Source organism: Acomys minous (assembly GCF_964271855.1).
Source record: "Acomys minous genome assembly, chromosome: 1".
Lineage (NCBI taxonomy): Eukaryota > Metazoa > Chordata > Mammalia > Rodentia > Muridae > Acomys > Acomys minous.
The window spans coordinates 70,991,232-71,013,338 of record NC_140483.1 but is presented as its reverse complement, the minus strand read 5'-3'; the positions used below and the strand labels follow the sequence as shown (position 1 = coordinate 71,013,338).

The following is a 22,107-nucleotide window of genomic DNA, read 5'->3' as shown; positions in this document are numbered from 1 at the left end:
CAAGCATGAGGTCCTAAGTCTGATGCCCACAACCCATGCATCAGAAGCCAGGTGTGGTGGTCCAAGCTTATAACCTCAGTGCTGGGGAGGTAGTGACAGGAAGACCCTTGAGGTTCACTACCTGAACCAATGAGCTTCAGGCTCAGTAAAAGGCCCTGTCTCAAAAAGTAAAATGGATATGCCTTAGGAATGGCACCCAAGGTTGATACCTGATCATAGGCATATACCCATCACATATGCATATACCCATACACACATGCACACACACATACATACAAACACACAAATAAATGCATTAAATAACCAAGTATGATAGCTATTAATGGTCCAGATTCTTCCCTGGCCCACATCTCCCATATCCACCTATGTATGTTGTGTGGCTTCAATGCGGTCCTCCTCTGATTCCAGGTATGACCATATGATTACATTTAGCATAAAGGATGAAGGTAAATACTATGTAAAAGTGGACCTGACCTGCTTAAACCTCTGCCATCACCTTGAAAAAGATGAGGTCAGGCTCCTCTTCAGATATGCAAATGCTCAGGGATCTGTCTTCTTCCCAATTATTCTAACCAAGGCTGGGCCAGAGAGTTTATACTCAGCCAGTGATGACCATGTAAGGGATCTATGCTCTGACCCCCAACACCAGACCAAGCACCAGGTTGTATTTTTTTTTGGTTATTTGTTTAATGTCACTTAGATCTTCTTAACTGTTTATTACACACCAATATTGGAGAATGGGAGGTGACCCATTGTTATGGCTAGCACTTTGCCCTCCAAACTCACATAGAAGACCTAATCCCCAGTACTTTACAATATGAATGTGTTGGGAGACATGACCTTCACAGAGGTGGTTACACTCAGACCAGGGCATTAGGGTGATCCCTGATCCAACCTGATTGAAACAAGCAGTTTTCATGGATAACTTAAAAACTGGGATTCTCTCCAACTTCCCACCTACAACATACTATGCACACAACCTCTCTTCAAACACAGAAACACTTAGCTCCTTAACAACTCCACACATGCAGGCATGAGCAAGAATGTATGCACACACATGCGCACACATTCATTACCACACACACAAATAAATAACTCAAATATGACTCTAGGCAAGAGGCAATTTCTCTATGTGAGTTGCAATAGGCAGCTGGAACCCGCATGGGTGAATTTTTGCAGTCTGTTAAAAACAAAAAACAAAAACTCACAAGTCTACCTTCCACTTTATTTGATCTTATGGTTCTCCTCTTGCCTGGGGTTGGGGTGGGAGGTGGGGGGGGGGGCGCACAGTGGGTGATGGCCACCACCCACCAAGGCAAGAGGAGAAGAGGAGGCACAGGGCTTAGAAGACTGTAAGCATAACAGAGATCAAACATTCCAGGAACCACTCCAGAAACTAGTTCAACTTTACTCAGGCACAACAAAAGCTATATAGCCCCTGGGAAGTAGGTCAGAGGCTTCTAGAATAGGTGTTCATAACTGGTTAAAACCAGGCACTGTAAGGATGTCTGTTTTTCATTTGGTAGCATGCTCCTATCATACAAACAGGAACACAGTACCTAATTATCCTATAGGTGCAGAGAAGGGAGAGATGTCAAGGGCCATATAGCAAATGTAGTTAGGGGCATCTATATCTAAAGACACTCTCCATATGGAGTCAGGCAGAGAACCAGAGGCTCTGCTGTGGAGAGGGAGTCCTGCACCTAAGAGTGAGCTCGGAAAAGCTATCCAGACCAGGAGGACTGCAACCTTGAACAGCAGGATCCTTTAGACATATCTTTTGCCTTTTCTTAATTTTCTTATGTATGGTATAGTGATTTAGTTGAAAAATCCCTGATTGTTCTATTTTACCAGTAAAGACTCAGGAGCCAGATGTTATGGTGGAAAACCTGCTAGCTCAGAGAGGCAGAGAAAGCACCCAGTTGAACTTTCTACTCAGCTCACATCACAATGGAGAAGGCCCAGAAGGGCTCACTAGCTCAGCTGGCAGCCCAGGAGGGAAAAAAACTGAAAAATCCGAGGTCAAAGACTTGCTAGCTCAAAGCCTGAAAATCTAAAAGCCAAGAAGCTGAGGAGCTCAAGAGCTAGAGAGCTAAGAACCAAGCTAAAATTCCAAGCTAAAGAAGTGTCAAAGACTTTTTCTACTTCTACACACTGTCTTAAATACCCCTCAACTCAAAGTCTCTCCTAATCTTTAATCGCTGTCGACTGGTTTCTTGCTCCTCCTCTTGACTTAGGGTTAACTTTATTAAATCCTGTGTACAGATAGACCTTGGATTAAAAGTGTATGTAAGGCTGGCTGAACCACACCTTAATCACCTGTTTACAATAAACAGAAAGTTCTTGGATTAAAGGTATGTTCAGGCTCAACCACAAAAAACAGGGATTTATCATTCAATCTCAGGGATCACAATGGAATCAACAACAGATTTTTGCAATTCACAATCTCAGGGATCACAATAGGATCAAAGATAGGTTTTTAAAGTTCACAATTTTATCAGGTGGTGGTTGCGCATGCCTTTAACCCCAGCACTTGGGAGGCAGAAGTAGGTAGATCTTTGTGAGTTCGAGGCCAGCCTGGTCTACACAGTAAGGCCAAGACCACCAGAGCTACAAAGAGAAATCCTGTCTCAGAAAAAAAAAGGGGGTCACAATTTCATGGATCACATTAAATTTAAATGTCTTGCAATATTTGTATTTAGAAAATATTGGCTCATTAAATTATATAGTTCTTCCAAGAATAGATACAGGCCAGTAATGTATCTGAGAGAGAGAGAGAGAGAGAGAGAGAGAGAGAGAGAGAGAGAGAGAGAGACAGAGACAGAGACAGAGACAGAGACAGACAGACAGACAGACAAGGACACAGAGAGAGAAAGAGACAGAGAGAGACACAGAGAGAGAGGTGTGTAGAAGGAGAACAGATATGCATGCCCATGGACACATGTGCTGAAGCCAAGAGAAAATTTTCTATGTCCTACTCCACCACACTCGGCCTTATTCCCTTGAGACAGGGTCTCACCAAAGCTTAACTTTAACTGACAGCCTGGTCAGCCTTCTGACCCTACACTATGTAGGGGCTTTTTCCACAGGTGCTGGGCTTCAAATTCCTCACGCACAGTGAGCACGATAGCTGGACCACTGAGTCGTTCTGCTACCTCCCTGCTACATTTCTTTAAGTTATTGACATCAACAATCTGCCGATGTGCAGTCTGTTTCCCTTTGCAGTTAATCTGTGGCATCAACTGCTTTGCTGTCTGGCCTCACTTTGTGCTGAAGTGTAAGCAGTTATACCATAATTCTGCATCCATGTGAAAATGTCAATGCCATAAAAAAAATGCAAGTGACATCTTCCTGTTATTATGAAAGAGGGTTTAAGCTCACAGTCTTCCTGAAAGGATTAGTCCCTAGTGTCTTCAGCCTTTCAATGGAGAAAACCATTGTACCAGACAATGCAGAAAATATCCATAGTTATGTCGTTACTTTGCTTTCAATTTTTTGATTATTTTCTTTTAGTTATTTTTTCCCCAAAGATATTCAGGTTAATTCAAACCACACTGGGAGCAGAGGAGGGAAAAGAAGAAGAGGATTGTTACATAGGACATTCATGGCTGTCATTCCTTAGGCATCGCATGTATGAGTCACACCACCCCCAGGAAGGAAGGGGTCCCTGCAGCTCTGCTCTGCCGACCTGAATATATAATCGAAACTGACAACAAGTCATGAAGCCTCCCTGAAAATAGGCTAAGGCTTCTTGGGGTAGCTTAACAGGCTTCACACCATTACTGGGTGCCTGCTTACCATTCATCAACTAAGTTAATTAGCAGATAATCACTGTCCCTTGAGCTGGATGCGACTTCAAACTCTCAGCTAATGAATTCAATTTTTTTTAAGCCAGCTCTTTAGAGTGTGTGAGAATATGGGCTTTTGTCTCAAAGGTTTACATAAGACCCAGATTCCAAGGCACAAACCTTTTACTGACACCTGAAAACTATACATATACTTCAACAAAAGCAAATAAGACCTTGAGTGACCAGCGAACCTTACAGTCTGTACTGTGCTATGCCTGCGTGGGGACCCAGGAAAACCTGGATCTCATTAGCTCATACGAGCTTGATTTATTCAGTTTAACAGGACCCTCCCTACAGCAGTTTATTATGAAGCTGTGAAAGAAAAACAATCAGGGCTCAAACAAGAAGAGAAGCATACGCAATGCAACATCAGTTCCGGGTTGCAGTCTCTCACTACAGAAGAATCACAACTCAAGAGCATGAGATAGCTAGTCACACCATAGTCAGTAAGCAAAGGGGAATGAGTTTGCACATGTATGCCTGGGATCAGAGAGTCCATTCTTATACCGTTTAGGATCCCCCTAACATAGGGAATGATGCCACCCACAGTGGATGAGTCTTCCCATTTTAACTAATGTAATCAAAATAATCCCCCACAAACATGCCCCAAAGCCCTTCTCCCATGTGATTCTAGGTTTTTTCAAGTTGACAATTAACACTAACCAGGACAACTAGTCATCAACTGCATTAAAATTCCATCTCACCCCAACCAAAGTGGCATGCAATTAATTTAAAAAAAACATGTAACAACAAATTCTGGAGGGAATGTGGACAAAATTCTAACCCTTATACATTGACAATGGAGATGTGACCTCATCCGATCACTGCAGACATTAATATGGAGATTTCTCAAAAACCTAAAAGTAGATTTTCCCTATGTCACAGGTGTACCCACCTGTCCTGGGATTCCAAGTCAACACATCACTGACCTATTTCCCACCATGTGTTTCATGCAACACTGTCCACAGTCAAAAGAATGGACACACTAAATGTGACATACACACAGTAAAATGTGTCATTCTTAAAAATGAATACAGTTAGAGAGAATCATACTAAACAAATTAAACCAGTCTCAGAAAGATAAATATTGTATGTTTTTTCTTTTTGTGGTCCCTAGATTATATAGATACATAAAATCATGTATAGATATATATGATGTGAAATTAGAAATAAACTGTCTAGGGGGATAAAGGAGACTGAGGGATAGAAAAAGGATGGGAAAGGGAAAGCTATAAAGCTTTGAGGAGAATATGTTCAGTATACAATATATAAAAGATTAAGGCATAAATAATAAAAATATGTAAATAAGTAACACAAAAAATCCAAAAGAAGAAATACAAATAACACAAATATATACAGAATGAAATCAACCTAGGAAAGGCAAAATAAAATAGTAAGATGGGCTTTTTTTACTGAAAAATAAAATCAGATACTTATTTTCATATGGTGACATCTTGTGCACCAATGACACAGGGAAATGAGTGCTCAGATGTGCTGCTGAACAAGCGTGCAAGAGTATCCATGGAATATAACTCTGCAGTGTGTAATGAGAGAGGTAAATGTGGAAACCATAATTGGCCCACCGTATTCATGGGAGATTGGGTCTAAGACTCATCTCTATAGCTGCTCAACTCTTTTGCATAATAGCACAATATTTGCATATAATCTTCATATGCTTTAAATCCTTTCTAGATTATTTATAATACTTAATACAATGTAAATGTGTATTGTAATATGTTGCTTCTGGCATAATGATGAGGAAACATACCTATACATGTTCAGTTTAAGTGCAATTTTTCCAACTGTTTTCCATACACAGTTGGTTTAATGAGACGATACAGGACACCCAGATGCAGAAGGCATCTGTACTTCTTCTGTAAATGTGTCCTAAGGAGCTATTTAGGGATGCAACATTTAGCCTCAAAAATGTTTTCTGCAGTTCTGGGGGGTTTTTTATGATAAAAGTTGGAAATAACCTAAATCTCCAAGAGTGGTTAACTAAATATGAACACAACATACATTTACATAAACACTAAAAACATTGTAAAATGCTTTTATTAACATAGGAAGATGGTCACAATATGTTAAGTACAAAAAATATTATAGGGGCTGGAGAGATCACTCAACAGGTAAGAGCAGTTACTCTTGCAGAAGACCTGAGTTCTGTTTCCAATACCCACATCACAGTTACAGCAATCTGAAACTACAGTTCCAAGGGATCTGATCCCCCTCCTCTGGCCCAAACAGGTATATGCTCATACATACATGCATGTGGGCAAACAGTAATACACATAAAAGTAAAAAACATTTAAAAAATAAAGCAAGATTATTCAAGGGCTGGATAAATAGCTCAGTAGGTAAAGTGTCTGCTTCACAAACTTGAAAACATTAGCTCAAGAATACACATAAAGCTGAGTGTGGCAGTACACACCTGTCACTCCAGAGCTTGGAAGGCAAAGACCTCCAAAGCTCACTGGCTGGTCAGCCAGAAGTTGCTGCTGAGCTCTGAACTACTGAACCAGTCACAGAAAATAAGGCAAACAGTTCCTGAGGAATGACATCTAAGGTTGTTCTCTGGCCTCCTTGTGCACACATGCACAGTGCATGTGTGCACATATACACACACAATTAATAAGTAAGGATATTATGGTCTGATTTTGTGAGTGTGGGAGAATGTCGTGTGTGTGTCTGTGCCTGTGTGTGCATGACTGTGCATGTGTGTGTCTGTGTGTATGCATGCATGTGTGAGTGTGAGTGTGTGTGTGTTTGTGTGTGTGTGTGTGTGTGTGTGTGTGTGTGTATTCATACCCCTGACACCTCTTTCAGTCCCTGCCTTGTTTCTTGAAAGAGGTTCTCTTTTACCTGGACCTTGCCTATTAGACTAGGTTGATTGGATAGCAAGCCCCAGCAATCTGCCCTTCTTTAAGGGCATCTCTACTTCTTTAAGCACTGGGATTCCAGGCAAGTACCACCATGCCTAACCTAGGGGTGGGGAGCAACACATGTGAGCATGTAAGGCCTGAAGTCAGCATTGTAGGGTATCTTCCAGTTCCTCTCAATCTTCTATATTGATGTGTGGTCTTCACACTCATCCCCATCTTGGTGTGGCCATGGTAACATGGGGCACTGCTGAGGAAGTGACATTCTCAAGAGTACATTGCATTCATCATACCCTCTTCTCAAGGCTCTGGCTTTAGCCGGTCTAAAACATCACCAGTGATGCTGCCACTAGCCAGGAGACCAAATCTGAGCCCCCATCCCAGTGATATCATTTCCAATGAGGTAGAACGAATGCCTGGGTATTTGGTGGTCGGCAGATTACAGTTCTCCCAGGAGTCTGTGTCTGAGCAGCCCTAGAAATAAGAACAAGTTGGAAACAGTTGAGGCAGGGAAGTGGATAAGAGTTCCATGACAGTTAAAAAGTGGAGGAGAGCTGGAGAGGTAACTCAGCCAGCAAGGCGCTGGGCCTGGTAGCATAAAGTCCTGAGTTTGTTGCTCAGAGTACAAATAGAAAGGCAGGTGTGGTGGCACACACTTGTTATCCCAGAGATAATAAAGGGGAAAAATCTTCTTTTTAAACTGCCTATAATCTCTTCGTTGCTGCTTATATTCAAATGAGAGCAATTATAGGGCAGGCCATGAAAGAACTTGTCTGAAACTATGAGGCAGATAGTGTCTGAGTGGTACCTGGAATAGCTAGCGTTGTCTTCTGGTCTGCACACACACACACACACACACACACACACACACACACACACACGCAGTATATGAAATTCACACAGATAAAGGTATACTCGTTGGCTGAAACCTTTCCTCTTGCTTCTTAGAGGGCCACTGTAGGAAGAATGTGCAAGTTCAGAAGCCATACATTCCACAAACACTTGTCATGTGGGTCTTCACAGAAAAGGCTTTTTCTAAGATAAGACCTTCATGGGACCCTGAAGAGGAAAATGAAACACCTAGCCATTGTCTGGTCCCTACACCCTTATTCTTGTGCTCTGGGTCCATCTTGAGATGGGTGCCTGGCAAGGATTAGCATTTTTAATATTTACTTACTAATAAAAAGAAAAGAGGATCTGGGAAGATGGCTCAGTGGTTAAGAGTACTAAGCGTTTTTACAGAGGACCCAAGTTCGGTTCCCAGAACCCACATCAGGCAACTTACATCTGCCTGTCATTCCAGTTTCAGGGCACGCAAAGCTCTCTGGGTCTCAACAGTAATCTATACATATAGCACATACACATAAACCCACTCTGGCACACACGCATAAACATAAATAAAAACAAATAAGAAGAATCTTTACCAAAAAAATTACACAAGTGGAAAAGACAGAGTTTTAAAAATGGATGTAATCTCTCCTCTTCAGTCTGCAGTTAAATGCAAGCAATAGCAGTGCAGGAGCCTGCTAAGAAGCATGAGAATTTATACAAAATGAATATAACAAAAGCTCTGAGCCGATGCAGTTATGAAAGAAAGTAGCTACATAGCCAGAGAGCCACAAATATGAAGTGCACAGGGAGGGAATCGCCAAACCTACGATTCTCAGTTGTTATTTCATTTTTGTTTGCATTTAAATGATTATGCATCTTGGCACAAATTACTTCATGCTTTTTCTACCAGCAAAAAGGGGAAAGAAAACTTGCACACTTCAGAGGAAAATCTCTTCAAGAGTCACAAAGTGATAAACGCCCCCAAGCCTGTTTACAAATGCAGGGGATGAGACAGAATTTTAATGAACTGTGCCACATAATCTAGTGGTTAATGATCTGTAAGAACCTTTGTCAATGCCAGTGATTGCAAACTCACTCTTTCAATTTCAAGATTAATATGAGCATCCACAGTTCCGAGTTACGCCAAAGGGCACTCCGGGGAGAGAGCTGTCAGAAGGCACGTGCTTTGTGGAGTACAACTGCAAGGCCATGGTCTGCTCTGTGCTCCTCTTCTTGTGTGTAAGCACTGACTTCGACCAGAGAGAACCCACAACAGTCTGGAGATCAAGCCACACAGTTCCTATGAAGTGCTGCTACAAAAAGGCCCCAATGGCTCTAAAGATATCTTTCTCCTTTTTCTGTAGGAGCTATATGGTTTTCCTGCTGGTGTGAACCACTGAGAAGGTGCAGTCCCAGGCAGACACTAGTCTTGATTTACAAAGAAAATGGCAGTGGACTGTTAACTGTGGGGAATTTGACAGATGGAGGCACCCTACTAATTCTGCTTTCTATAATAACTCTTGTTACAAATGTGTGTGTGTGTGTGTGTGTGTGTGTGTGTGTGTGTATGTGTGTGTGTGTGTGTGTGTGTGTGTGTGTGTGTAACAACAACCTCAGGTGTTAGTCTTCAAATGCCACCTCATTTTGAAACAATCTCTTTCTTGTTTGTATGCTGCATACATCAGGCCAGCTGGCCTTCTCTGTTTCCACCTCCCTCCTCCATATAGGAACCCTAGAACTACAGACTCTTGCTACTGTGCCCAGCTTTTTATGTGGGCTTTGACAAACTAAACTCAGACCCTCTTCCTTATACAAAAGCACTTTTGCCAGCTGTGTCCTCTCACTGGCCCCAAAATGACTCTTACCTGCTCTTTTTAGTGTGCTGTCTAAAGAGAGACACACTCTTCCTCTGACACCTCAATTTTGCAATTGAATTCTCTATCTCTTTTACCCAGAGTCCTCACTAAGGAGATGTGGTTGTCACTATGGTCCTAATGTCTTCAGAGTAGACAAGACAAGGCTCTCACCAGCAAGTCCACAGCATTTGTTGAGCTTCTAATACATGGAGGAGAATCTTCAGAAAGGGGGAGATGAGTAAGATTTCAGACCCATCCTTAATTTGCTCCCAATCTCTCATAAGGTACAGGAGCACTCATTGGATAACTAATAGATGATTGGATTGTAAACTGGAAGGGACTTTTTAGAAAGGTTTCATTTCAGCCTGGAGAGATGGTTCTGTGGGTAAAGTGCTTGCCGTGCCAGTACTAGGCCCTGAGTTTCAGATTTGTAGGGCCCATGTGAAGCTAAGTATGGCAGCATTTCTGTAATCCCAGCATTGCTGTAGCAAAGTGGGGTACAGAAACAGGAGATCACCCAAAAGTTCCCTGAGCAGCGAGCCTGACATACACAGCGACAAATAAGAGATCTTGTCCCAAACAAGGAGGAAGGTGAAGACTAACAACCAAGATTGCCTCTGACCACCACATGTAACTCACATGTCACACACACACACACACACACACACACACACACACACACACACACACACACACACCACGTCACAGACATACACATCAAACATGAGACAGTGAGAGACCTGAGACTTTTTTTAAAGGCTTTATTATTTCATGCCCAGGTCCCAGTGAATGTAGCCCAGGTAAACAGCAATGAGCTTGCATATCACTTATCACTGGCAGCAGTAGTGAGGCCAAGAACAGAACACACCTTAAGATCAGTTCTGGAAAAGCCATGATGATGGTGGTGATGGTGATGGTGATGGTGAAGGTGCTGAGGCCAGCAAGAGGGCTGGGAGGACATCACTGCGAAAGGGAAGATACCTGAGCTGCATCTGAGAAATCAATATACAGTATGTGATGACTGCCAAAGCTCAAGTGAAGAGGAATGGAAATGCATTGAGGCCAAGTCCTTCCTCCACATCTTTGCCCAGAGGATTCCAGAATGAGGTGCCCACTTCACCCACATCCCTGAAATGGCTCTCACCTTCCTCTGGTGACTTCCCTTGACAGCTTTTACTACATCATGCTTTCCTTTATCCACCACACAGCTGGTGACCACCCATTGGGAAAACCAACAAGCCACACGGCACTTTCTCCCACTTCTCTGTGGTTTTGTCCTAGATAAACTGTCAGTCTGGCCTTCTACCTGGCACTGTTCCAAAAGCCTGTTTCCTACTCTCAGTGTCCCTTCATGCTTACCTTCATCTACAGATACCACTTGGCAGTATCAGCGATGTAGTCATGATTGCCTATAAAAAAAATCATAACAAGTTTTTAAAGGTTTTGTGTTTTTAACTTAATGATAACTATGTGTTTGAGGGTATGTGCATTCAACTACAGATGCCTTCATAGTTCAGAGCGAGGTATTGGATCTTCTGAATTTGGAGATACAGGCAGTTTTTAACTGTCTGATATGGGTACTGGGAAACAAACTAAGTCTTCTGCAAGAACAGTGAGCACTCCTGACCACGGGGCTGTCTTTTTATCCCTATCATAACCATTTTTGGAAGCCAAGTGTATACTTAGTACCACTACAAGATGGAGATGGAGATCTATCTGTCTGTCTAATCCACACCAATGCCTATTATATGTATACACTGCTGTCCTACTTCCAGCAACAAAACCTCATATTCAGAACTATCTGCTTTTCAAAAGCCAGAAGTGTTCAAAGAAAAGCTGCAAAAGACCTAGGATTTACCTTTCTTGTAAACCAGTAAGTTAACCTGCCACTATTTAGACCCACATAGCAACAAAAGAGACAGGCTGGCATCTTTCACTCACTCTCGGTGGAAAGCAGAAGCAGGGCAATATTTTGCATGGCTTTCTTGAGCCCCAGTATCCACAGGGATGGAGAGCTGATGATACCTGTACGTCACAGGATGATATCTGTATATTGCAGGAGAGGACCACCAAATGATGAAACCCTCAGCTTAGATATGGCAGCAGATTGCCAGTGTGTGTGTGTGTGTGTGTGTGTGTGTGTGTATGCATGTGTACATGAGTGTGCAAGTGTGTGCATGTGTGCATGTGCACATGTGCACATGTATGTGAGCACTTGTGTGTGTGTGTGCATGTGTGTGTGTATGTGTGTATCTATGTGTATATGAGTGTGCAAGTGTGTGCATGTGCACGTGTATGTGAGCACTTGTGTGTGTGTGTGTGCATGTGTGTGAGTGTGTGCATATGTGCTTTTTTGAAATTTAGAATCTAGACAGATATCTCTAAGATGAAAAGTGGGGTTCGTTCATGCCTGATGTCTCCAGAGAAGCAACCATCCTAACTTCATCCTTTCTAGTTTCCAAGGCTCTTGCTCTTCAAAGTTGCTTTAACAGATGGTCTGAGAAGCCTGGGAACACCACAAGGAATTGCTCCTGATGTGTTCATGACAGTTTCTTGTTCTAAGACCAGTGTCACTATCCCTGAGGGTTGGCCCTATAAAAGCATCATGTGCCTTATCCTTGTGTGATATGAACTATTTCAGATGTTTTACATCTCTTACCTATAATCATTTCAATGACTCAGTAAAGTAAGGATCAGGGTTTCCTTTTTAAAGATAAGGAAATTGTGACTTTGGGCTTGGAGTCATGCTGTAAGGGGAAGAAGCAGCATTTCTCATCAAGTCAGCCTGACTGTAAAGCCTGGGCTTCTGCTCCGACAGCATCTGTTCTGGTGCATGAAGAGCCTGGGCTTTGGAACTGCTCGCTTGGTAGCGTGGCTGACAGCATGAGGACCCATGCTCACATTCCCAGCACTCAAATAAAAAGATGAGCTCATCAGATCCTTCCTGTAATCTCAGAATTGGGGAGACATGAGGATTCCTGGAGCTTCATGGCCAAACAATCTAGCTAAATCAGGGACTCTAGGTTCAGTGAGAAACCGTGTTCCAAAAGCTAAGGTGGAAACACAACTTCACAGAAAACTTCCTGTCCCTCTGGTTTTTACAATCTTTCTTCTCCCTCTTCAACCATGATTCTTGAGCCCCTGGTGCACTAGTTATGCTGTAGATATATTTGTCGAGACTGAGGTCCACAACTCTGCATTTAGTTGTACCAGAAAGCACAGCCACGAAGTCTCACCAACATGATGCCTAAACATGACATGAACAAAGATGACACCAATAGACATGCTAACGTGAAAGGAGGAAAGAGCATGAGGCCTCAGCCATACACAAAGAACTACAGGCAACTAAGGAATGCTGAGGATAGAAGACATAATCTTCCCCAGGGAAGAGTACCCCATGAATAACAATGTTTATTCAATAGGAAATGTCAACCCTGGAAATATATACACACGTCTAACATTATATGGACAAAACAGCTTGTATTTATGTACTTAAGAACACACACAAACACATATGTACATAATGTGTGTATATTTTTAAGTACATAAATACACACACATCATACATATCTATGTATGTATATGTACATAAACATATAGATGTATGCACAAAGTGTGTGTGTGTGTGTGTGTGTGTGTGTGTGTGTGTGTGTGTGTGTGTGTGTGATTAGGGAAAAAGAAGCCATTAATTTGAAAGAGTGTGGTGAGTACTGTTACATGAAAAAGTTTGGAGGGAGGAAAGGAAAGGGAGAAATAATGTAATAATCAATTGAGGAAAATATCTTGCATCAACCTGTTGCCTGACAATGTACACACACACACACACACACACACACACACACACACACACACACACACATACACACACACACACACACACACACACACACACACACACACACGCAGGCATAAACACAAAGAGTTCTGGCTTCTTTGACTCAGTGCAGGGAGTCAGAAAGCTGCGCAGCTTGCTATTAATTAGAAGTAAAGCCATTAGTTAGCTCCATTCTAGCAAGGTGGCCTTTAAAGAACTGCAATGAAGCATCTACATTTTAAAAGCAAATCCCATTTAACTTGGAACAGGACAAGATACAGGGAACCAGCTCATTAGCTTAAAATGCCATGCTACCTTTGCGCAAAAAGGATTATTTTTTTTAACCCAAGTGTCTTATAAAAATTCAAACAACATCCTGGCACCTTCCTACATGCATACTAAACACCATCAAAATGTTACCACCACATATGCCCACCCTCTTTGTAAAAATGTCATTACCTTTCCAGGCACCAAGCAGATGGAGAGAGAGTAAATGGCAGCAGTTAGGGAGCAGAGACCCCCAGATCTGCTACTATGACCTGTTGTTGCCCCACTCATGTCCCTGTCAACACATCTCACTGGCCTTTAAGGCCCATGGCCACTGTCAAATTAGCTTCAGACAAAATGCCTAGAAATATCTGCCTAATGGTTATTGCTTTTAAATCCCTAATATCCAGCTAGCATTTGTCTTTCTTGGGCTCAAAACCATTAGTGATACCTGCTGGACACTTTGTTAAGTCTTACTTGGAGCCATTAGACATGTGCCAGATTGGAAGCAGAGCTTTCTGCAAAATAAAAGTCAATAACCTGGTGCCAGGTGTGAGAGGTCAGCTCACTCCACGTACGTGGCTATTGTTGGAGCCACCAACTTGGGGCTGCGGTTATGATCCGGGGTTGGATATTGTCACTGTTATTCTCCATTGCCAACTAGAATCACCTGGAAAGAGAGTCTCAGTGAAGAACTGTATAGATGAGGATGGCCTGTGGGCATGCTTGTAACATAATTTCTTAATTGGGTAAATTGAGGTACAGGACCCACACTAGATGTTGGTGGTACTATTTCATGGGCTGGGACCTGGAGTGAGTGACAGAAGAGAGCACAAGCAGCAATGGTGAACGTGCTGGTAGCTGATCTTGACTGTGAACCTGTGGTCCTGTTGCCTTGATTCCCGCCCCCCCCCAAGGGTGACAATGAGCTGGAATTGCATACCAAATAAACCCTTTCTCTCACTAAACACCACAAAACCAAATAACCCAATTGAGAAATGAGGCTCAGAATTAAACAGAGAATTCAAAATAGAGGAATATTGAATGGCTGAGAAACACTTTTAAAATGCTCAACATCTTTAGTCATCAGAGAAATGCAAATCAAAATGACTCTGAGATTCCATCTTATACCCATCAGAATGGCTAAGATCAAAAATTCAAGCGACACTACGTGCTGGCGAGGATGTAGAAAAAGAGGAACACTCCTTCATTGCTGGTGGAAATGCAAACTTGTACAATCACTTTGGAAATCTATCTGGCACTCTCTCAGAAAACTGGGAATAGGGCTTCCTCAAGACCCAGCTATTCCACTCCTTGGAATATACCCAGAAGATGCTCCAGCATACAACAGGGACACATGCTCAACCATGTTCATAGCAGCCTTATTCATAATAGCCAGAACATGGAAACAGCCTAAATGTCCCTCAGTAGAGGAATGGGTAAAGAAACTGTGGTACATATACACTATGGAATACTACTCAGCTATTAAAAACAAGGAATTCCCAAAATTTGTAGACAAATGGATTGAACTAGAAATGATCATACTGAGTGAGTTAACCCAGAAGCAGAGAGACTCAAATGGTATATACTCACTTATAACTGGACACTATCCCAAGGGGCATGTCTCATGAAAGTCTTCACTTACCAGAAAAGTGGGATAGAGGTGAGGACATCCTATTGGGACTCTAGGTGAGAGAAATATAGGAGATAGGGTAATAGATGGATCCAGAGGGTCTTAGAAACATACAAGAAGAACACTATGATGGGCAGATCTGGGCCCAGGGGTTCTGCTTGATCTAAGGCACCAACCAAGGACAATACATGCAGTCATCATCAAACCCCTACCCAGATCTAGCCAAGGGTCAGGACATTCTCCACAGTTAAATGGAGACTAGGGATGGACTTTCACACGAACTCCAGTGCTCCATATTTGGCCATGTCCCCTTGATGGCACTCAGAGGAAGGATAGCAGTCTACCAAGAAGAGACTTGATACCCTAGCATCATATCCAGGGGGAGGAGGCCCCCCTCAGTCACAGTCATAGGGAAGGGGAATAGGGTGAAAGTGGGAGGGAGGGAGGAATGAGAGGATACACTGGATGGGATAGCAATTGAAATGTATTATGAATGATTTTATTTTTCAATAAAAAAGAAAAAATAAAAAAAAATAAAAACAAGGAATTCCCAAAATTTGTGGACAAATGGATGGAACTAGAAATGATCATACTGAGTTAACCCAGAAGCAGAAAGACTGATATGGTATATACTCACTTATAACTGGGCACTAGCCCAAAAGTCATGTCCCATGAAAGTCTTCACTTACCAGGAGATTGAGATAGATGTGAGGACATCCTACTGGGACTCTAGTAAGACAAATATAGGAGATGGGGAAATAGAAGGACCCAGAGGACCCTAGAACCTACAAGAAGAATATCATGATGGGTTGATTGGGACCCAGGGGCATCTGCTCAAACTATTGCACTAACCAAACATCAAATCCCTACTCTGATCTAGCCAATGGTCAGGACATTCTCCACAGTTGTGTGGAGATCCAGGAATGACTCTGACGTGAACTCTGGTGCCCTATATTTGACCACCTCCTCTGGGTGGGAAGGCCTGGTGGCACTCAAAGAAAAAATAAGCAAGCTACCAAGATCAGACTTGATAGCCTATGACCATATATAGGGGGAAGAGGTCCCCCTCAGTCATAGACCTAGGGGAGGGGAATAGGGTGAAAGTGGGAAGGAGGGAGGAATGGGAGGATACAAGTGATGGTATAACAATTGAGTTGTAATCTGAATGAATTAATAAAATAATAAATAAACTCTTTCTATCTTGATTACTTTTGTCAGAGTATTTTTTATCACAACAGGAAATGAAACTAAGACACATGGTGAATACCTCATCTGTACTGTCCTACCATGAACTAATTTCCCTGGTAGACCTCTTCTTGATGATCCTTCATTAAATACAGATGAAGATGAAGGGTGGTTTAAGATGAAGTCCTGCATGAACTCTGGTGCCCCCTATTTGACCACTTCCCTTTGATGGGGAGATCTGGTAGTACTCAAAGGAAGAATAAGCAGGCTATCAGGAAGAGACATGATAGGCTATGATCTTATTATAGTGGGGGACAAGGTCCCCTTCTGTCACAGACCTAGGGAAGAGGAATAGGATGAAAGAGGGAAGGAGAGGGAACAGGAAGATACAAGTGAGGGGATAACAAATGAGATGTAACCTGAATAAATTACTTAAATAAAAATAAAAAAAATAATGAAGTCCTGGGGTGCCAGCTGCTTGCTGTCCAAATGGGCAAGTTCATGAAACCTGGGAAAATGGTGCTGGTCCTGGCTGGATGCTACTCCAGATGCAAAGCCATCATGATGAAGAGCATTGATGATGGCACCACAGATGGCCCTGACAGCCATGGAATTGACTACTATCCTCAAAAAGTGATAGTGGCATTGGCAAGAATAAAATCACCAAGAGGTCAAATATCAAGTCCTTTGTGAAAGTTTATAACTACAATCACCTCATGCCCACCAAGGACTCTGTGGATATCCCCTTGGACAAGACTGTTATCAACAAGGATGTCTTTAAAGACCCAGCACTAAAATGCAAGGCAAGGCCGGAGGCCAAGGTTAAGTTTGACGAATGATACAAGACAGGAAAGAACAAATGGTTTTTCCAGGAGCTTCGATTTTAGGTATATTTTCATTTCCATTATTAAAAATTTGAAAAAAAAAAAAGAATAAAATCCTATTTTACAACTCCAACATTGGTAGTGGGGAATATACTAACATTCACCTTACAACTTCCTAACCCTACTTCACAAAAGAGCACTCCAACTCCTAAAGGTTTAGGGAAAAAACAAAACATTGCTTCTGCGGTTTTGATAAGGGTCCCTAAGGTCACCAGCCTGAATTGTTGAGAGGAGGTGGAACTGTGAGGAGATATCAGAGAAGAAGCAGTTAGGGAAGAGGTCAGTGGGAGAGAGGCAGCATTCCTACAGAGCAACTGGGCTAGTGAGACAATACCCCCACTCTCCAGCAAGGATACCACCTCATGAGCCTTGGTTCCCCCCTTGGACCTATGATTTTCCAAGGCAAGGAGATGAAGTAATGAAATGGAAGAGGAGGGAATTAAGAAAGTAAAAACAAAGAAGGGATCAAAAGAGGTGAGAGACCAGGGAACCAAGAAAAGACCATCTCAGAGTCCACTAGACAGGCAGAGAGCTCTGGAGACCCCAAGTGTCCCAACTGGGAGCATTCTCCTTCAATAAATGCCTTCCTCTGAGTTCTTCCTTTCTTAGTGGCTGCATGTTCAATTCCTTGTTCTCCTCTGGGAAGAACTGAGACACATGGGCAGCTAGCCATGGCTGGCATCAAAACTGGGGTTATAGAGCCAGATGAACAGGGCCTGTAGAAGATGTGAAGTCATTGAGTGTATGCCTTTGAAAAGGCTATTCCCAGCCTCTGCCTCTCTCATTCGTTGCTTCTTGGTCACCCACCATAAAGTGAATTTACCCTCTCTCACACACACTCCTGCAGTAACACTAGTATATGCCCAAAGGCACAGGCCATTTGACCATGGACTAAAATGAAATCATGAGGCAAAATAAACCTTTCCTCCTTTAAATTGAATATCTCAAATACTGTGTTACAGACATGAAAAGCTCCCACGGGCACGCATGCACACACACTGTTTGTCTCATCTTCCTGTCACTTATTTATGTATTTGTTACTTAAATATGATATTTTTAATTTTGAAATTTTAATAATGCATACAATATCTTTGTATCATATTTATCCCTGCTCCTCCCCTAACTCTTCTCAGGTCCACTCTCCCCATCCTCCCTCCCATCCCAACTTCATGTCTTCCTTTTTCTTTTTGTTTCAATAACTTGCTGGTTCTAATTTGTGCTAGCCACATACTCACAGATGTGAGCCATCCACTGGAGCAGGGTTTCCCTAAGTGCCTCACCCTTAAGGAAAACTCTGTCTCTCCTAGGAGCCAACAGCTCCTTATGAGGATTGGGGTTAGTGTGCCCTGTCCACGATGGAATGTTGACTGGTTTAGCAGCTGCTTTAAATTCATGAGCATCAATCACAAGAAGATGCTGTCTGTCTCCCTCTGGTGCTCCCTGCCCTTTAGTTTTGCCATCTTTCTAAACCTTTTCATGACAGTCATTTAGCCTTGGGATTCAAGGTGTGATACAGATATCCACTAGTAGCTGAGTGTTCCAGTGGCACTTTTTTGCACTTTGAGCAGGTGTAGGTCCTTCTTTTTAGCTTTTACTCTGATTAGAGAATTCATGAGAAACTAAGTTGAGCCAAATTTTTCTGAAAAGGTCTCCCTCCCTTTGTAGCATCTCTTCCCCCCCCCCTCTGTGTGTGTGTGTGTGTGTGTGTGTGTGTGTGTGTGTGTGTGTCTGACTTAACTACCTCATTTATTCCTGAAACCCCTAATAAATGAAAAGCCATCAAGAGTAAAAATATTTACATTGTTTAAACAGACTATTTTTCAATATTTACAAGTAAATAAAACTATATCCATTGAATTCTGGAAATAAGTTTAAGTAATAAACCACATGAAAGTAAATCAGTAAATACAGATTAACCATGAAATATAGGCAGTGACAAAAGGAAGTGTAGTTACGTGTGGTACAAGCAGTGGAGAGGGCTGAGAGGTCACCCTTTGGAAATACAACAGAGTTGAGTAGTCAACTTGTAGGGATACATTCAAAGTAAAACAAAAAACAAAAAAACAAAAAAACAGAAGCAGGGCCAGCATGATGCTTAGCAACAAGACTGATAATCTGAGTTCAATCCACATAACCCACATAGTAAAAGGAGAAAACTAACTCCCATAACTTGTTCTCTGACCTCCACATGCACTGTGACATGCAAGTGCACACACACACACTGCTCCCCCTGACTCACAGTAAAGGCTTGGAAAGCCTAGGGATGGTGTGATAGCTTAGTTGTTAAAGTTCTTGCATTGCAAGCATAAGAACCTGAGTTCAATCCTTGGAATTCCTGTTTTAAAAAAAAAAATACTGAGCTTGGAGTGACACACTTGTAATCCTAGCACTGAGAAGGCAAGGACAGGTGGAGCCCTCAGGCGCACAGATCAGCCAGCCTAACCTACTTGATGAGTTACAGATCAATACGAGATTCTGTCTTCCAAATAAGGTAGACGACACCTGAAGAACAGCATCCATATATGCACACACACACACACACACCCATATCTGAGCATACATAAATGTACATATAAACATACACACATGCATGTATACATATATTCATGCATGTATGCATGAATATATAAATATAAACAACCTTTTTTTATTTTTACTTAAGTAATTTATTCAGATTACATCTCATTTGTTATCCCCTCACTTGTATCTTGTCATTTCCCCCTCCCTCCATCTTTCACCCTATTGCCCTCCCCTAGGTCTGTGACAGAAGGGGACCTTCTCTCCCCTACTATAAGATCACGGCCTATCAGGTCTCTTTCTGGTAGCCTGCTTACTCTTCCTCTGAGTGTCACCAGGTCTCCCCACCAAGGGGAAGTATTCAAATAGGGGGCACAGAGTTCATATCCGAGTCAGTCCCTGCTCTCCACACAATTGTGGAGAATGCCCTGCCCATTGCCTAGATCTGACAAGGAATTCTAGATTTACTGCTTGCATTGTCCGTGGTTGGTACAGCAGTTTGAGCTGACCAGCCTGGGTCCAGATCCGCCAGCCTTAATGGTCTTCTTGTAGGTTTCTAGGATCTTCTGGATCCTTCTATTTCCCCATTCTTCCTTACCTTTCTCCCCTAGGGTCCCAATAAGAATTCCAAGAATATATCTCAATCTCTGGCTAAGTGAAGACTTTCAGGGAACATCTCTGTTGGGCTAGTGTCCAATTATAAGTGAGTATATGCCATGTGTATCTTTCTGGGTCTGGGTTAACTCACTCAGGATGATCATTTCTAGTTCCATCCATTTTCCCACAAATTTCAGGATTTCCTTGTTTTTAATAGCTGAATATTATTCCATAGTATAAGTGTACCACAGTTTCTTTATCCATTCTTTGACTGAGGAACATCTAGGTTGTTTCCAGGTTCTGGCTAATTACAAATAAGGTTACTATGAACATGGTTGAGCATACATCCTTGTGTGGTATAGCATCTTTCGGATATATTCCAAGGAGGACAACCCTTCTTCTTAACACTTAGAGACTAAAAGTTCTTGATGTAGAAGGTGAATCTATAATAAGGCTCTAGTTGAAGGGGGTGCTTTAAAACATAAGGAAGTAACACATGGACCATGCAGAGATGCAGAAAATCTACCTCTTTATCATCTCACATGGCATGAACATGCACACACAACAGTGGGTTCACTCACAACAGCACAAATTTAAATGTCTCCACATGGTATTCTCCATGTCACTTGCTATATTTCTGCCTGTAACTGTGATGTCAAAATACCACTTTGTGTTATTTATATAGTGTGTATGGGATGAAAAATCCTTGCTCTGGGGAAAGAGCTGTTAACTGAAAAGCAGTATAATTTCCCAGGAGCCATGTGGCAAACACCATTAGTTATAACATGGGGTAAGTGTGCCTGTGTGGAGATGCTGCCTGGCCCCGGGCCAGGGAAATGGTCATGCGCTACCACATGACTCTCACTTATGAAGAGGGCTGCTTTTTTTCTGCCCCATCTCCATGCATCTTTTTCTTTTCCAAAGTGCTCGGAAGTTTGCTAGTTCTTAAGAACTGTTTAATTAATAGGGTGTTGGACTAAGGAGATGGTTTAGGCAATAGGGTCCTTGACTTACAAGCTTGAAGATCTGACTTCAATCCTCACAACACATTTTTTAAGCTAGGCTGGCTTGGGATATTTCTCAGTGGATGAAACACTTTCTGACCAGGCACAAAAGTATGAGTTTGTGTGTCTAGAGCTCTGTAATCCCAGCTATGAAATGGAAGGTGGAGACAGGGGAATCCCAGAAACTCATAAATCAGATGGCATGGCATATTTAATGGTATGTACAACAAAAGAAACCCTATCTCAAACAAAGTAGAAGGTTATATGAGGTTATGATCTCACCCTACATGTACAACATATCATGCCTATGCATGCATACACTTAGGAGAGAGAGAGAGAGAGAGAGAGAGAGAGAGAGAGAGAGAGAGAGAGAGAGATGAGCATTGTGGAGAATGCTTATAACCCCAGTTCTGGAGAGGCAGGCTCAAGTCTCTCTGAGGCCCACAGACCTACCAGCCTAAATTCCTGGGTGAGTTCCAGGCCAGTAAGAAACACTTTATCAGGAGTGATCCAAGATGGCTGTGCCAAACACACACCTTGTTTGATCAGCCAGACAGCAATGACTGTGTATATTGTGACTTAAAGACCAATCTGGAACCACAAAACACCAGTGCTGGTGATCCTCAGGTGAGAGGGGTTCAAACTCTGTGGAGCATGGTTGAGTCTGGCCAGCCTAGAGAAAAGTCCAGGGTCCCTGCAGGCACAGGTACATGCTCCGAAGACTAATGCCACAGGCCTTGCTGGTGGGCAGCTTCTGAACTCCAGGGCTCAGAGGGAGCCATGGACTGCAAA

The 22,107-nt window shown here is 42.4% G+C and overlaps 1 long non-coding RNA gene and 1 pseudogene across 3 annotated transcripts in view; one reads left to right on the top strand and one right to left on the bottom strand.

Annotated features, from left to right (window-relative positions):
- Positions 1–10,178: 10,178 nt before the first annotated feature.
- LOC311593478 overlaps positions 10,179–22,107 on the bottom strand; it is a 56,929-nt gene continuing 45,000 nt past the window's right edge. For both annotated transcript variants that reach the window (XR_014777721.1, XR_014777722.1), the window contains 2 exons: positions 10,774–10,823; positions 10,179–10,406 (listed from right to left, as the gene is read on the bottom strand). This is a non-coding gene — a long non-coding RNA (uncharacterized lncRNA). The remainder of the gene's footprint in view (positions 10,407–10,773; positions 10,824–22,107) is intronic.
- LOC311592098 (large ribosomal subunit protein eL27-like) lies at positions 16,803–17,200 on the top strand (annotated as a pseudogene). The gene has a single exon. The product of its transcript is annotated as a large ribosomal subunit protein eL27-like (transcript).